Genomic DNA, 19654 nt, shown 5'->3' with positions numbered 1-19654 from the left:
ACATATAAATAAATTTAAATAACCGCTTTTTATATCATTTTGACTTGTTTGGATTTTATGCTCGTTCAATTTCTCTCTGGCTCTTCTTTGCATTCTGAGCGGCAAAGCTCTCTCGCTCTGAACATCAAAGCTCTAGGGTTTAATTTCTGTTTTTTTTTTGTATTAATTTCTTAATCTTTTGCTTCTGCTTTCTTCTAGGGTTTAATTTCTGTTTTGTGTTTCTGCGTTATTTCGTAAATTTATCAATTAATTCTATATCATCATTATTTCTTATCCCTATTTTTTTTATTGGTATTAACATGGTGATGTAGGATTCATGAGCTCTTCTTCTTCGATCTTGAAACCACCTTCCAGATCCCCACTTCAAAAACAACATATTCAGAAAATGAATTCTAATCATGAAAACATAAGTTCTTATTCATCCTTAAAGCACTTTCCTTAATTGATTGAGAATGTAAATTAATTTGTATTTTATATATGGCTGTTAACAGTTGGATATCAGCAGTGCATATACGGATTTTGCACATTATGTTAATGGAATGGTGCCAATGGCTATGCTTATATTCATAAGCAACGTGGGTGGGTTGATTTAATTTAACTAGTTAACTATTGTGATGTTATGTGTTTGCTAGTTGTTTTTCTTTAAATCGTAGTTATAAACCAGGTACTCACATTTTTAAGGTTATCGGGTTTGGGTTCGCTTTAATATGGAGTTACGTGTATAACATACATGCAATGATATTTATCGTAAAATCCTATTTAATTTTCGTATACCACATATACGATAAATGAGATAAAGATTTTAATAAGGGGCATTTTGAGTTTATTATTGAATTCTAATAACGTTTTCACATTGTTTAGAATTAACTTGGTTTAAGAAATCAAATGACATTTTCACATCGATCTGAACTAATATGGTTTTGAATTCGAATGACGTTTTCACATCGATCCGAATTAACTTGGTTTATGAATTCGAATGACGTTGTTACATCGATTCGAATTAATTTGGTTATCTTTTATTTGTTTGAGATGTACATCTCGAATTGATTTATTTTGATTTGGAACTACGAGTATAACAAACTCGTAATTATATTTATTGAATTAGAATTAATTTTACGTATATCACATATAAATAAATTTAAATGACCGCTTTTTATATCATTTTGACTTGGTTGGATTTTATGCTCGTTCAATTTCTCTCTAGCTCTTCTTTGCATTCTGAGCGGCAAAGCTCTCTCGCTCTGAACATCAAAGCTCTAGGGTTTAATTTCTGTTTTTTTTTATTAATTTCTTAATCTTCTGCTTCTGCTCTCTTCTAGGGTTTAATTTATGTTTTGTGTTTCTGTGTTATTTCGTACATTTATCAATTAATTCTATATCATCATTATTTGTTATCCCTATTTTTTTATTGGTATTAACATGGTGATGTAGGATTCATGAGTTCTTCTTCTTCGATCTTGAAACCACCTTCCAGATCCCCACTTCAAAAACAACATATTCAGAAAATGAATTATAATCATGAAAACATAAGTTCTTATTCATCCTTAAAGCACTTTCCTTAATTGATTGAGAATGTAAATTAATTTGTATTTTATATATGGCTGTTAACAGTTGGATATCAGCAGTGCATATACGGATTTTGCACATTATGTTAATGGAATGGTGCCAATGGCTATGCTTATATTCATAAGCAACGTGGGTGGGTTGATTTAATTTAACTAGTTAACTATTGTGATGTTATGTGTTTGCTAGTTGTTTTTCTTTAAATCGTAGTTATAAACCAGGTACTCACATTTTTAAGGTTATCGGGTTTGGGTTCGCTTTAATATGGAGTTACGTGTATAACATACATGCAATGATATTTATCGTAAAATCCTATTTAATTTTCGTATACCACATATACGATAAATGAGATAAAGATTTTAATAAGGGGCATTTTGAGTTTATTATTGAATTCTAATAACGTTTTCACATTGTTTAGAATTAACTTGGTTTAAGAAATCAAATGACATTTTCACATCGATCTGAACTAATATGGTTTTGAATTCGAATGACGTTTTCACATCGATCCGAATTAACTTGGTTTATGAATTCGAATGACGTTGTTACATCGATTCGAATTAATTTGGTTATCTTTTATTTGTTTGAGATGTACATCACGAATTGATTTATTTTGATTTGGAACTACGACTATAACAAACTCGTAATTATATTTATTGAATTAGAATTAATTTTACGTATATCACATATAAATAAATTTAAATGACCGCTTTTTATATCATTTTGACTTGGTTGGATTTTATGCTCGTTCAATTTCTCTCTGGCTCTTCTTTGCATTCTGAGCGGCAAAGCTCTCTCGCTCTGAACATCAAAGCTCTAGGGTTTAATTTCTGTTTTTTTTTATTAATTTCTTAATCTTCTGCTTCTGCTCTCTTCTAGGGTTTAATTTATGTTTTGTGTTTCTGTGTTATTTCGTACATTTATCAATTAATTCTATATCATCATTATTTCTTATCCCTATTTTTTTTATTGGTATTAACATGGTGATGTAGGATTCATGAGCTCTTCTTCTTCGATCTTGAAACCACCTTCCAGATCCCCACTTCAAAAACAACATATTCAGAAAATGAATTCTAATCATGAAAACATAAGTTCTTATTCATCCTTAAAGCACTTTCCTTAATTGATTGAGAATGTAAATTAATTTGTATTTTATATATGGCTGTTAACAGTTGGATATCAGCAGTGCATATACGGATTTTGCACATTATGTTAATGGAATGGTGCCAATGGCTATGCTTATATTCATAAGCAACGTGGGTGGGTTGATTTAATTTAACTAGTTAATTATTGTGATGTTATGTGTTTGCTAGTTGTTTTTCTTTAAATCGTAGTTATAAACCAGTTACTCACATTTTTAAGGTTATCGAGTTTGGGTTCACTTTAATATGGAGTTACGTGTATAACAAACATGCAATGATATTTATCGAAAAATCCTATTTTAATTTACGTATACCACATATACGATAAATGAGATAAAGATTTTAATAAGGGGCATTTTGAGTTTATTATTGAATTATAATAACGTTTTCACATTGTTTAGAATTAACTTGGTTTACGAATTCAAATAACGTTTTCACATCGATCTGAACTAATATGGTTATGAATTCAAATGACATTTTCATATCGATCTGAGCTAACTTGGTTTATGAATTCGAATGACATTTTCCCATCGATTCGAATTAACTTCGTTTATGAGTTCGAATGACGTTGTTACATCGATTCGATTTAATTTGGTTATCTTTTATTTGTTCGAGATGTACATCTCGAATTGATTTATTTTGATTTGGAACTACGAGTATAACACACTCGTAATTATATTTATTGAATTAGAATTAATTGTACGTTTATCGCATATAAATAAATTTAAATGATCGCTTTTTATATCATTTTGACTTGGTTGGATTTTATGCTCGTTCAATTTCTCTCTGGCTCTTCTTTGCATTCTGAGCGGCAAAGCTCTCTCGCTCTGAACATCAAAGCTCTAGGGTTTAATTTCTGTTTTTTTTTTGTATTAATTTCTTAATCTTCTGCTTCTGCTCTCTTCTAGGGTTTAATTTATGTTTTGTGTTTCTGTAGTATTTCGTACATTTATCAATTAATTCTATATCATCATTATTTGTTATCCCTATTTTTTTGTTGGTATTAACATAGTGATGTAGGATTCATGAGCTCTTCTTCTTCGATCTTGAAACCACCTTCCAGATCCCCACTTCAAAAACAACATATTCAGAAAATGAATTCTAATCATGAAAACATAAGTTCTTATTCATCCTTAAAGCACTTTCCTTAATTGATTGAGAATGTAAATTAATTTGTATTTTATATATGGCTGTTAACAGTTGGATATCAGCAGTGCATATACGGATTTTGCACATTATGTTAATGGAATGGTGCCAATGGCTATGCTTATATTCATAAGCAACGTGGGTGGGTTGATTTAATTTAACTAGTTAATTATTGTGATGTTATGTGTTTGCTAGTTGTTTTTCTTTAAATCGTAGTTATAAACCAGTTACTCACATTTTTAAGGTTATCGAGTTTGGGTTCACTTTAATATGGAGTTACGTGTATAACAAACATGCAATGATATTTATCGAAAAATCCTATTTTAATTTACGTATACCACATATACGATAAATGAGATAAAGATTTTAATAAGGGGCATTTTGAGTTTATTATTGAATTATAATAACGTTTTCACATTGTTTAGAATTAACTTGGTTTACGAATTCAAATAACGTTTTCACATCGATCTGAACTAATATGGTTATGAATTCAAATGACATTTTCATATCGATCTGAGCTAACTTGGTTTATGAATTCGAATGACATTTTCCCATCGATTCGAATTAACTTCGTTTATGAGTTCGAATGACGTTGTTACATCGATTCGATTTAATTTGGTTATCTTTTATTTGTTCGAGATGTACATCTCGAATTGATTTATTTTGATTTGGAACTACGAGTATAACACACTCGTAATTATATTTATTGAATTAGAATTAATTGTACGTTTATCGCATATAAATAAATTTAAATGATCGCTTTTTATATCATTTTGACTTGGTTGGATTTTATGCTCGTTCAATTTCTCTCTGGCTCTTCTTTGCATTCTGAGCGGCAAAGCTCTCTCGCTCTGAACATCAAAGCTCTAGGGTTTAATTTCTGTTTTTTTTTTGTATTAATTTCTTAATCTTCTGCTTCTGCTCTCTTCTAGGGTTTAATTTATGTTTTGTGTTTCTGTAGTATTTCGTACATTTATCAATTAATTCTATATCATCATTATTTGTTATCCCTATTTTTTTGTTGGTATTAACATAGTGATGTAGGATTCATGAGCTCTTCTTCTTCGATCTTGAAACCACCTTCCAGATCCCCACTTCAAAAACAACATATTCAGAAAATGAATTCTAATCATGAAAACATAAGTTCTTATTCATCCTTAAAGCACTTTCCTTAATTGATTGAGAATGTAAATTAATTTGTATTTTATATATGGCAGTTAACAGTTGGATATCAGCAGTGCATATACGGATTTTGCACATTATGTTAATGGAATGGTGCCAATGGCTATGCTTATATTCATAAGCAACGTGGGTGGGTTGATTTAATTTAACTAGTTAACTATTGTGATGTTATGTGTTTGCTAGTTGTTTTTCTTTAAATCGTAGTTATAAACCAGGTACTCACATTTTTAAGGTTATCGGGTTTGGGTTCGCTTTAATATGGAGTTACGTGTATAACATACATGCAATGATATTTATCGTAAAATCCTATTTAATTTTCGTATACCACATATACGATAAATGAGATAAAGATTTTAATAAGGGGCATTTTGAGTTTATTATTGAATTCTAATAACGTTTTCACATTGTTTAGAATTAACTTGGTTTAAGAAATCAAATGACATTTTCATATCGATCTGAGCTAACTTGGTTTATGAATTCGAATGACGTTTTCACATCGATTCGAATTAACTTCGTTTATGAGTTCGAATGACGTTGTTACATCGATTCGATTTAATTTGGTTATCTTTTATTTGTTCGAGATGTACATCTCGAATTGATTTATTTTGATTTGGAACTACGAGTATAACACACTCGTAATTATATTTATTGAATTAGAATTAATTGTACGTTTATCGCATATAAATAAATTTAAATGATCGCTTTTTATATCATTTTGACTTGGTTGGATTTTATGCTCGTTCAATTTCTCTCTGGCTCTTCTTTGCATTCTGAGCGGCAAAGCTCTCTCGCTCTGAACATCAAAGCTCTAGGGTTTAATTTCTGTTTTTTTTTTGTATTAATTTCTTAATCTTCTGCTTCTGCTCTCTTCTAGGGTTTAATTTATGTTTTGTGTTTCTGTAGTATTTCGTACATTTATCAATTAATTCTATATCATCATTATTTGTTATCCCTATTTTTTTGTTGGTATTAACATAGTGATGTAGGATTCATGAGCTCTTCTTCTTCGATCTTGAAACCACCTTCCAGATCCCCACTTCAAAAACAACATATTCAGAAAATGAATTCTAATCATGAAAACATAAGTTCTTATTCATCCTTAAAGCACTTTCCTTAATTGATTGAGAATGTAAATTAATTTGTATTTTATATATGGCAGTTAACAGTTGGATATCAGCAGTGCATATACGGATTTTGCACATTATGTTAATGGAATGGTGCCAATGGCTATGCTTATATTCATAAGCAACGTGGGTGGGTTGATTTAATTTAACTAGTTAACTATTGTGATGTTATGTGTTTGCTAGTTGTTTTTCTTTAAATCGTAGTTATAAACCAGGTACTCACATTTTTAAGGTTATCGGGTTTGGGTTCGCTTTAATATGGAGTTACGTGTATAACATACATGCAATGATATTTATCGTAAAATCCTATTTAATTTTCGTATACCACATATACGATAAATGAGATAAAGATTTTAATAAGGGGCATTTTGAGTTTATTATTGAATTCTAATAACGTTTTCACATTGTTTAGAATTAACTTGGTTTAAGAAATCAAATGACATTTTCACATCGATCTGAACTAATATGGTTTTGAATTCGAATGACGTTTTCACATCGATCCGAATTAACTTGGTTTATGAATTCGAATGACGTTGTTACATCGATTCGAATTAATTTGGTTATCTTTTATTTGTTTGAGATGTACATCTCGAATTGATTTATTTTGATTTGGAACTACGAGTATAACAAACTCGTAATTATATTTATTGAATTAGAATTAATTTTACGTATATCACATATAAATAAATTTAAATGACCGCTTTTTATATCATTTTGACTTGTTTGGATTTTATGCTCGTTCAATTTCTCTCTGGCTCTTCTTTGCATTCTGAGCGGCAAAGCTCTCTCGCTCTGAACATCAAAGCTCTAGGGTTTAATTTCTGTTTTTTTTTTTAATTTCTTAATCTTCTGCTTCTGCTCTCTTCTAGGGTTTAATTTCTGTTTTGTGTTTCTGTGTTATTTCGTACATTTATTAATTAATTCTATATCATCATTATTCGTTATCTCTATTTTTTTGTTGGTATTAACATAGTGATGTAGGATTCATGAGCTCTTCTTCTTCGATCTTGAAAACACCTTCCAGATCCCCACTTCCAAAACAACATATTCAGAAAATGAATTATAATCATGAAAACATAAGTTCTTATTCATCCTTAAAGCACTTTCCTTAATTGATTGAGAATGTAAATTAATTTGTACTTTATATATGGCTGTTAACAGTTGGATATCAGCAGTGCATATACGGATTTTGCACATGTTAATGGAATGTTGCCAATGGCTATGCTTATATTCATAAGCAACGTGGGTGGGTTGATTTAATTTAACTAGTTAACTATTGTGATGTTATGTGTTTGCTAGTTGTTTTTCTTTAAATCATAGTTATAAACCATGTACTCACATTTTTAAGGTTATCGGGTTTGGGTTCGCTTTTGTCACGACCCAAACCAGGCCATGACCGGCGCATAAATTAAGTAATCTTTAATCTATGCTAGCCTTAAATCTGAACTAATAGAATTTCCAAAATTTACTAACAGAATATCAAAGTCATCTCAATTACATCAATAAACCTTAAAAGAATCAAACTATTCGAGTCAAATCTCAATAATCAAAAGTCTCCAAAAATAATATAAAGCTAAATCATTAAGCAGTCTCCTTCAACATCAATCCAAGGGTTACCTCACGAACAGGGACCTTAATCTGAAAAAGAAATATTCAACGTGGTATGAGATTTTCGTCTATACGAACGAAAACCTCAGTGAGCAGTAGCTATAGCACACAACAGAAAAGGAACAGGCAGACTGGCTGATACTTTTAAATTATGATAAATATAGTTCAAATGTAGTATTCAAAATCAGTTAAACAAAAGAGTCAATATTAGATAATCAAATCAAAGTATTGGTAATCAATTGTCAAAAATAATACTGAAGCCTTTCAAAAGATCAGATATTAGAATAATCAGAAGATAAGACAAAAGCTTTAAAACACATGGTACAGTGTAACAGAGTGGTGATACTGCATACCACCAGGGCCAGATAAATGGTAAGCGCTACCAATAACAGATACAGATAACAGATAATCGTCTTCACCGATCTTATGCATGATTCTAATGCTGACACAACTGACGACAAACTGACAACTGACAACCTGACTCAAAGACACATGCAAGGACCTAATGTTATGAAGATCGGTGAGAGGCCAGATAACAGATACAGATATACTGAGCACTTGTACCAGTTTGAAAACATATAGTATACATATATAAATCAGAAAATCATAATTGATTGAACGAATTATCAGATTTCTAAAACAAATGTAATAACTGCGATAAATCGCGTATCAGAAACTACAAATCATATCAAACCATATTTTAATAAATTCATTGTACCTGATAATAAAACAAATCAATATAAAGGCTTGTTCCCAGAATATACGCTCTAATACTAAGGATATTTTGTAAACGGAAGGTTCAAAATCTATGCTTTTATAAAAGGAAACATATAATCAAATGTCAATTTTTGATAAACAGTTTAAAATCTGATATTTCAATTAAACAGTGTCGTATACTATAATTACCACTCACCTGAATATTCAAGCAGACGCAAGCGCACTAAAAGTTCGACTCAATTTGCGGATTGTCAGAATTTCCTATTGTCCAAGAAAAGAGATATAATGAATTAACTGACTCAATTAAGTCTAAGCTAATGGGGATAATTAACATCTAAGGGAGAGGTAATTACACCTTCATAAACTAACTAATTAAGAATTTCTAACCCACACGAATACATTTAACTACTACTATCAATTTGAAAAAAAACGATTTATTAAGATTGAACATCATTACTGCACAACTCCCTTTTAAAATATGAATATATAACATACAGTATAAAATCGCAAACCTGTTGAAAATATAATTGTTTTACATCAACACAAAAAAAATGAAGGATTTCAAAACCATAAAACTCATAACTTTATATTCATTTTAAAATAATATTAATGTTGACATAGGTAGAAAACAAATGTAGAGATCCACCCAAAAACAAAAACAAAGGCATCACATACTTTAAATAATAGTTAATATAGGCACTTTCTCCTAAGAATTTAATATAATATAACAAAATCAATTTTGTGAATGTTGGTGCAAGAAGGAAAGAAAGTGGAACTTCATATTCTAAAAGAAAGAGTTCATATAAGACAAACAAAATTAAAGGATATGAGAAACTTACTTTTTAATTGATTAAAGAATCTGCACAGTTATTGATAAAAATATGCACAGCCGCCGATCGAAAATTTGAGGGAGAAGAAGAAGATATAAAAGCTTTTTTTTTTTGTTATTTCTAATTGCCATGAAAAGGGTTTGCGGCTGCGGGTTCTATTTAGGTAAAAGATGGATTAAGACTGTTTTTAAGTGGTTGAGGGTATTCTTGGTAAAAGTACTTAAGTTATAAAAGAAAGCTAAAGAATTATATATATATATATATATATATATATATACTATTGTGATGTTATGTGTTTGCTAGTTGTTTTTCTTTAGATCATAGTTATAAATCATGTACTCACATTTTTAAAGTTATCGGGTTTGGGTTCGCTTTAATATGGAGTTACGTATATAACATACATGCAATGATATTTATCGAAAAATCCTATTTTAATTTACGTATACCACATATACGATAAATGAGATAAAGATTTTAATAAGCGGCATTTTGAGTTTATTATTGAATTCTAATAACGTTTTCACATTGTTTAGAATTAACTTGGTTTACGAATTCAAATGACGTTTTCACGTCGATCTGAACTAATATGGTTATGAATTCGAATGACATTTTCACATCGATCTGAGCTAACTTGGTTTATGAATTCGAATGACATTTTCCCATCGATTCGAATTAACTTGGTTTATGAGTTCGAATGACGTTGTTACATCAATTCAAATTAATTTGGTTATCTTTTATTTGTTCGAGATGTACATCTCGAATTGATTTATTTTGATTTGGAACTACGAGTATAACACACTCGTAATTACATTTATTGAATTAGAATTAATTTTACGTATATCACATATAAATAAATTTAAATGACCGCTTTTTTATATCATTTTGACTTGTTTGGATTTTATGTTCGTTCAATTTCTCTCTGGCTCTTCTTTGCATTCTGAACGGCAAAGCTCTCTCGCTCTGAACATCAAAGCTCTAGGGTTTAATTTCTGTTTTTTTTTTGTATTAATTTCTTAATCTTCTGCTTCTGCTCTCTTTTAGGGTTTAATTTCTGTTTTGTGATTCTGTGTTATTTCGTACATTTACCAATTAATTCTATATCATCATTATTTGTTATCCCTATTTTTTGTTGGTATTAACATAGTGATGTAGGATTCATGAGCTCTTCTTCTTCGATCTATAAACCACCTTCCAGATCCCCACTTCAAAAACAACATATTCAGAATATGAATTCTAATCATGAAAACATAAGTTCTTATTCATCCTTAAAGCACTTTCCTTAATTGATTGAGAATGTAAATTAATTTGTATTTTATATATGGATGTTAACTGTTGGATATCAGCAGTGCATATATGGATTTTGCACATTATGTTAATGGAATGCTGCCAATGGCTATGCTTATATTCATAAGCAATGTGGGTGGGTTGATTTAATTTAACTAGTTAACTATTGTGATGTTATGTGTTTGCTAGTTGTTTTTCTTTAAATCGTCGTTATAAACCACGTACTCACATTTTTAGGGTTATCGGGTTTGGGTTCGCTTTAATATGGAGTTACGTGTATAATATACATGCAATTGTATTTATCGAAAAATCCTCTTTTAATTTACGTATATCACATATACGATAAATAAGATAAAGATTTTAATAAGGGACATTTTGAGTTTATTATTGAATTCTAATAACGTTTTCACATCGTTTAGAATTAACTTGGTTTACGAATTCGAATGACGTTTTCATATCGATCCGAACTAATATCGTTATGAATTCGAATGATGTTTTCACATCGATCCGAATTAACTTGGTTTATGAATTCGAATGACAATTTTCCATCGATTCGAATTAACTTGGTTTATGAGTTCGAAGGACGTTGTTACATCGATTCGAATTAATTCGGTTATCTTTTATTTGTTCGAGATAACATCTCGAATTGATTTATTTTGATTTGGAACTACGAATATAACACACACGTAATTATATTTATTGAATTAGAATTAATTTTACGTATATCATATATACGGTAAATACAATTGGGTATTTTATTAAAAAAAAGTATAATAAACATATAAGTAAATTTAAATGACCGCTCTTTATATCATTTTGACTTGGTTGAATTTTATGTTGGTTCGAGAAAACATCCCGAGTTGATCCATTTTTATTCTTTTGAGTCATATATAGGACGCATATATAATCGTATATTTTGTTAGAACTCGGATTTTATTCCATGTATGTTTATTTAACTTAGCGATGAGCTTTATATTATCGATTTATTAACGCGTATGATATTCAATTTGACAGCGATAATTGAACGCTGAAATCTTAGTTAACGCTACAATTGTAATCCTATGACGTGAAATTTTACGATAAAACAATGTAGGAGATATTTAATTGAGAAATAAACATATGATTAAATTTTAAGATGCATCACAAATTATAAATAAAGAAAATAATCACATATTATAAATAAAGAAAATATCACATGCTCATGCTGATTACAGTTGAATTAACTAATTGTATTTGTATCAGAGAAAACTATGTTTACTCAATTGAGCTAATATGAAAATATTAATTAATCTAATATAAAAAAAAAAGTTAACTTAGAAAAGTCTAGATACAAATGAAATAAAACTAAATAAAAGAGAAATAGTCACATGTCCAAAATCAAATTAGACCTCAACTTCAAATCACAAGTCATGATTTCTCTCCTTCTCTTCTTCTTCTTCTTACTTATCCAATCCGATGACGCCAATGCCATTGTTAAAGGACGCTTCCTTCTATTTTAAATACAAATAAAGGCATTCCTGCTCATCATGTTGTTAAATGGAGGTTCCTTCTTTTCCGTTAGAGTAATTACCATATCATTATAAAATAAAATCAAGTAGACAGAGCTCTATTTCTATTTTGGTGATACTCATTCTCAATCAACCGCTGCTATTGCTATTTCTCTCTGAACACCAAAGCTCTTTCCCTTAATTTCTCTCTGGCTCTTCTCTGCAATCTGAACGGAAAAGCTCTCTCGCTCTAAACATCAAAGCTCTAGGGTTTAATTTCTATTTTTTGTATCAATTTCTTAATCTTCTGCTTCTGCTTTCTTCTAAGCTTTAATTTCTGTTTTGTGTTTCTGTGTTATTTCGTACATTTATTAATTAATTCTATATCATCATTATTTGTTATCCCTATTTTTTTGTTGGTATTAACATAATAGATGCAGGATTCATGAGCTCTTCTTCTTCTTCGGTCTTGAAACCATCTTCCAGATTCCCACTTCAAAAACAACATATTCAGAAAAGGAATTCTAATCATGAAAACGTAAGTTCTTATTCATCTTTAAATCATTTTCCTTAATTAATATAGAATGTAATTTAATTTGTATTTTATATATGGATGTTAATAGTTGTATATCAGCAATGGATATATGGATTTTGCAATGGATATATGGATTTTGCACATTATGTTAATGGAATGCTGCCAATTGTTATGCTTATATTCATAAGCAACGTGGGTGGGTTGATTTAATTTAACTAGTTAACTATTGTGATGTTATGTGTTTGCTACTTGTTTTGCTTTAAATCGTCGTTATAAACCAGGTACTCGCGTTTTTAGGGTTATCGGGATTAGGTTCGCTTTAATATGGAGTTACGTATATAACATACATGCAATGGTATTTATCGAAAAATCCTATTTTAGTTTACATATTTCACATATACGATAAATAAGATAAAGGTTTTTAATAAGGGGCATTTTGAGTTCATTATTGAATTCTAATAACGTTTTCACATCGTTTAGAATTAACTTGGTTTATGAATTCGAATGATGTTTTCACATCGACCCGAATTAATAAGGTTATGAATTTGAATGACGTTTTCACATTGATTCGAATTAACTTGGTTTATGAATTCGAATGACGTTTACCCATCAATTCGAATTAACTTGGTTTAGAGTTTGTATGACGTTTTTACATCAATTCGAATTAATTTGGTTATCTTTTATTGGTTCAACATAACATCTCGAATTGATTTATTTTAATTTGGAACTACGAGTATAACACACGTGTAATTATATTTATTGAATTAGAATTAATTTTACGTATATCACATATAAATAAATTTAAATGACCGCTTTTTATATCATTTTGACTTGGTTAGATTTTATGTTCGTTCAAGATAACATCCCGAATTGATCCATTTTTATTCTTTTGAGTCGTATATACGACGCATATACAGTCGTATATTTCGTTAGAACTCAAATTTTATTCAAGTATGGTTATTTAACTGACGATGAGATTTATATTCTTGATTTATTAACGCGTACGATATTCAATTTGATAGCAATAATTGAACGTGGAAATCTAGTTAACGCTACATTTGTAATCCTAAGATGTGAAATTTTACGATAAAACAATGTAGGAGATATTTAATTGGAAAATAAACCCATGATTAAATTTTAAGATGCGTCACAAATTATAAATAAAGAAAGAAAATAATCACATATTATAAATAAATAAAATATCCCATGCTCATATTGATTACAAATTGAATTAACTAATTGTATTTGTATGAGATAAAACTATGTTTACTCAATTGAGCTAATATGAAAATATTAATGAATCTAATAGAAAAAAAGTTAACTTTGAAAAATCTAGATACAAATGAAATAAAACTAAATAAAAGAAAAATGGTCACGTGTCGAAAATCACAAGTCATGCTTTCTCTTCTTCTTCTTCTTGCATATCCCCTCCGATGACGCCAATGTCGTTGTCAAAGGGCGCTTCCTTCTATTTTCAAATACAAATAAAGGCATTCCCACCCATCCTGTTGTTAAAGGGCGGTTCCTTCTTTTTCCCGTTGGAGTAATTATCATATCAGTATAAAATAAAATCTAGCACAGAGAGCTCTATTTCTATTTTGTGATACTCATTCTCAATCAATCGCTGCTATTGCTATTTCTCTCTGAACACCAAAGCTCTCTCCCTCAATTTCTCTCTCGCTCTGCTTTGCATTCTGAACGGCAAAGCTCTCTTGCTCTCACTGCATTCTGGACATCAAAGCTCTCTCGCTCCGAAAATCAAAGCTCTAGGGTTTAATTTCTGTTTTTTTTTTCAATTTCTTAATCTTTTGCTTCTACTTTCTTCTAGGGTTTAAGTTCTGTTTTGCGTTTCTGTGTTATTTCGTACATTTATCAATTAATTCTATATCATCATTATTTGTTATCCCTATTTTTTGTTGGTATTAACATAATGGATGCATGATTCATGAGTTGTTCTTCTTTTTCGATCTTGAAACCACCTTCCAGATTCCCACTTCAAAAACAATATATTCAGAAAAGGAATTCTAATCATGAAAACATAAGTTCTTATTCATCCTTAAAGCACTTTCCTTAATTTATTGAGAATGTAAATTAATTAATTAGTATTTTAGATATGGATGTTAACAGTTGGATATCAGCAATGAATATATGGATTTTGCACATTATGTTAATGGAATGCTGCCAATTGATATGCTTATATTGCTAAGCAACATGGGTGGGTTGATTTAATTTAACTAGTTAAATTGATTACGCTATACACCTCGAATTTCATTCCTAATACATAAAACAAACTTTAATTAAATAAAAATTGTCTCAGAACCCGAATTATCATATCTGGATTCATTGCATTAACATTCGTTAATTGATTGAGAATGTAAATTAATTAGTATTTTATATATGGATGTTAACAGTTGGATAGATTTATACCGAATCGATCAGCAATGGATATGGATTTTGCACGTTACATGTTAACGAAAGGTAAGAAGGCTAAGGAGGAAAATGCATTACCTTGCTCTCCATCAAGTCAGACTTACAGGAAGATACTGGCAGAAACTTTAAATATAAACAGGACTCGAATTCTAGCTTTCAAGAACAAACCTCCTGCTCCTATTGAATTGATTCCTCGCCAACACATTTCCTCACCTAATCAGCAACACATTTCCTCAGCTAATCTCCAACCCAACCCCATCAAGCACCGCAGACACATTCCTCAGGTTTCTTTCTTTTTTTACTCTTCCTTTTGCTGCATTACTTCAATTAATACTAAAGTTTTCTGTAATTTTTGATTTAGACTTCTGAGAGGACACTCTATGCGCCTCATCTTGTTAATGATTCCTACCTCAATTTGTTGGATTGGGGCAGCAGCAATGTTCTAGCTATAGCTCTAGGCATCACAATATATTTGTGGGATGCTTCTAATGGTTCTACATCTCAACTTGTGACAATGGATGATAAAATTGGTCCTGTTACTAGGTGAATTGGGCTCCCGATGAACGCCGCATTGTCGTTGGTTTGAACAACTCTGGAGTACAGTTATAGGATTCTTCTTCCAACAGTCTGGTAAAATTTGATTTCTGTTTTTATATAATATGTATTAATGTTCATTTCAGGTGGAGTGGAAGTATCAATTTCATGTTTGAGTCAAAATGGTGTTGTCCCATATGGGTTCTAAATGCTTAGAAATTGTCACACCTTCAAAAGATTAATTGGTTTGGTTTTGGTTTTTGGTTTTGTTTTGCAACTAAGAAAATTGAAAGGTGGGCATAGATCAAGAGTATGGACATTGGCATGGAATAACCATGTCCTTACTACAGGAGGAATGGATGGTCAAGTAATTAACAATGATATCAGAATTCGATCACACATTGTTGAGACATATAGAGGACATTATCTAGAAGTGTGTGGGATTAAATGGTCGCCTTCGGGGCAACAATTAGCGAGCGGAGCCAACGATAGCCTTGTTCACATATGGGATAGACCCGGCAAAGCGACACACGACCCGATGACACGACACGAACACGACACGCTTTTTTAGTGTTAGTGTTTAGGGTTTTATGACACGACACGAAAGTTGACACGACACGAAATGACACGTTAATTTTCGTGTCGTGTTTGTGTCAACCCGAAAACACGAAACTGACCCGAAATTTAATTACAAATATACCCTTATAACACGAACTCGAAACCTGACACGATACGAACATGACACAAACACGAAAATTGCCATGTGTAGTCGTGTTAGACAGGTCGTGTTGAGCATGATAGGTCGTGTTAGGAGGTCAAGTCGTGTCAATTTAATTGGTTGTGTAAAAAATTCGTGTCGTGTCGTGTTTACCGTGTCAAGAGCAGGTCGTGTTCGTGTTCTGATTTTGTGACACGAAAAAATTTCGTGTCGTGTTCGTGTTTCAGGTGTTGACACGAACCCGAAACCTGACACGACACGAACACGGAAATTGCCAGGTCTAGATAGATCCATGGCATCATCTACGCAATGGCTTCATAGGCTTGAAGACCCTGTTGGGTATACATCCCAAGTCCCACATCGGAAAGATACAAGAGAGTTACATAGTTTATAAAGAAGTTCACTAACTACATTAGTTTGAGGCCTTTTGGGAAAGAGCCCAAAAACAAATCCGTGCGGGCTTGGCCCAATGCGGACAATATCATACTAATGGTGGAGCTGTTGGTGAACTCGTGGGCCATTCAAATGGTATCAGAGCCGATGGTTCGGCTGGGAGAACGTGCATACAATGCTCGGAGTCATGGTGCATGAGATCTAAGGAGATGTGGGAGGCTCTCAGTGTGACCTCGCGATGGGAAATCTGTGCTTAGTGCCTTGTGTCGAAAGTCTTCCTGATATTGTGGTGGTCAGGCGGCGTGTTTCACGGGTTGGCGGCGGTACAAGATGATTAGACAGATTATCCCTGAAGGGGAGGCTTGTGGTCCTTGGTCTGAGGGGAGGATTGTTGGGTATACATCCCAAGTCCCACATCAGAAAGATACAAGGGAGTTACATAGTTTATAAAGAAGTTCACCAACTGAGGCCTTTTGGGAAGGAGCCCAAAAACAAATCCGTGCGGACTTGGTCCAAAGCGGACAATATCATACTAATGGTGGAGCTGTTGGTGAACTCATAGGCCCTTCAGACCCTACATCTAAAGTTAAAGCTCTTGCTTGGTGTCCTTTCCAAGGAAATTTGATGGCTGCCGAAGGAGGCTTTGGAGATGGGTGTATTAAGTTCTGGAATACATGCACCGGGGATTGCTTGAACTCAGTAGATACTGGGTCTGAGGTTTCCTCTTTGTTGTGGAATAAGCATGAGAGGGAACTGCTTAGTTCTCATGGGTTCACTCAAAATCAACTCACTCTATGGAAATATCCATCCATAGTTAAAATGGGTGAACTCACTGGTCATACATCAAGAGTACTTTGCATGACTCAGAGTCCGGCTGGTTGCATAATGGCCACTATTGCAGGTGATGAAACACTTAAATTTTGGAATGTATTTGGGGTTCCAGAAGCTAAACAGGAACCATTTTCCAACTTTGCTCGAATCCGCTGATGAGACTCAGGAGAGGAGCAGCTCAAGCACAAGTTTCCCATAGCTTTTGATTCTGAGAAAGGCTCTAGTTAAAGATGTGTAGCAAATTAACATTAAGTTTATGAGATGTATAGCAAAGAGTTGATTAATAAAAAGTTAATTACTCTTTTTCGATGATGGTATTTTTCAATTTCTTGGTTTTGCATCCTATATTTGCATCAGTCGTCATTGATCTTATGGCAAAAAAAACAAAGTATAACCGAAATGAATTAATCATGTAGTAACTGCAGGAAGCATCTTTTAATAGTTCTGTTTTCAAGAAATATTTTCTATTTAGTTCCTTTACTTTTAGTTTGTGAAGAAAAGATTTTAGTATGTTTCGAATGTGTTTATTGTCTAGGTGTTTTAAGTCTATTTGATCGGTCATCATTTCCGCAGTTTGCTATATAGTATGAAATAAGTAGCTAAACTTAGTGTAACACTTTTTATGATTCAATTGGTACTTGTTAGTCTGGAGTTCTCATTCATATATGAATACTAGATTGCTTTCATATCTTGGCCTCTGCTGCATCTTAATGTTATGCACTTCAACTTCACTGGGCAACACTATAATCAAGTACCATGATCCTTGATTTATTTCATTTTGTTGGTGCTTATGTTCATTCTCTTTTCTCATTATTGTTTCATATGGTGATAGAAATCTTATATCACAACCATCACGTGTTTCCCGGTAGCTTATTCATACAACTTTTAGACTTCTTTTTATTTTTGCTTTTTAATTTAAGTTGTGAAATATATTATATGCAATGATGTTAATTGGTTCCTTATGGTATGTTGAACCAAGGTTACTTGTGTTGAGTTTCAAAAGTTTATTAGGCTGGTTGTGCTGGAATTTTTATTTTAATGGGATTTCGATGAATTTCTTTTAATTTATTATACATATAAAGCGGCCAGGATGCAATTGAGTGGTAACAAAGTGAGAAAGTTGGAGTTTTTTTTAAAAAAAAAATTGTGCACAACGCGCTTACATTAAAGAAGAAAGAAAAATCTCCACCAGACCCGGATGTGATTCGAACCCATGACCTCCCTAGTCATAGGTAAGCTCTCAACCACTAGGCTAAGAGCTTCACCACAAGTTGGAGTTTTATATGGCTGAAGCAGTGGCAAATGGTGCTGATTGTATCATTACCATTGGAGGAATTCAGAGCAACCATTGCCGTGCTACTGCTGTTGCTGCTACTTATCTTCATCTTGACGGGAAGACGTGTTGGATGTTTTGCAGGTTCTTGTGGACTAAGATCCTGGATTGACGGGAAATCTCTTGGTTGAGCGTCTAATTGGAGCTAACATTCAACTTGTTTCAAAAGAAGAATATGCACAAACTGGGAGTGTGGTTTGTTTTTTGCCCCTTCATTTCCAACTATTCTTGATTTTGTTCCTTGGTTTCATGCATCTATCTAGCTTGGTTTGCAGTTTTATTTTGCTGCAAATATAATGTAAATGTTGCATATTTTTAAAATTTGTTCCATTGCAACCTCACTTTGGCTGTAACATTTTTTTTCTTTTTTGGTTTTTCTTTCATCTACTTGTTCTTAGGGATTCTTTTGACAAGTTATGAAAGATATCATCCCCTTTATCTGCAATTTGATAGTTGTTTCCTAGGTCACAATTAAATTAAGGAATCCTGGAAATCTGAAACAGTTTAAGATACAAATACAATTCAAGCTTTGTGTTAACATTTAACTACGTCTTGCACCAGGAAAATGTCAAATCAGATGCAAAATTCTCAGATACAATCACAGCTTCAAGAGACAACTCCTCAATTGTACTGTTGATGTTAACAGTGGTTTACAAGTGCAGCCAAGCTTATAATTGAAATATACCTTATGTCTCGATTTAGAGGGTATTTGGTTATCTACTTTTCACATCCTGCTTGCCTTTTCACTTTTTTTTCACTTTAAAAGGCAGAGAGTTTGAGGTGTTTGGTTAGACACTTCT

The 19654-nt window shown here is 31.9% G+C and overlaps 1 pseudogene; it reads left to right on the top strand.

Moving 5' to 3' along the window:
- Positions 1-15056: 15056 nt before the first annotated feature.
- Positions 15057-17677, top strand: LOC136208119 (cell division cycle 20.1, cofactor of APC complex-like; annotated as a pseudogene).
- Positions 17678-19654: the final 1977 nt, after the last annotated feature.

Source organism: Euphorbia lathyris, chromosome 10, assembly GCF_963576675.1.
Source record: "Euphorbia lathyris chromosome 10, ddEupLath1.1, whole genome shotgun sequence".
Lineage (NCBI taxonomy): Eukaryota > Viridiplantae > Streptophyta > Magnoliopsida > Malpighiales > Euphorbiaceae > Euphorbia > Euphorbia lathyris.
Note: the sequence above shows the minus strand (reverse complement) of the source record. Positions and strands in the feature narration are given on the sequence as shown.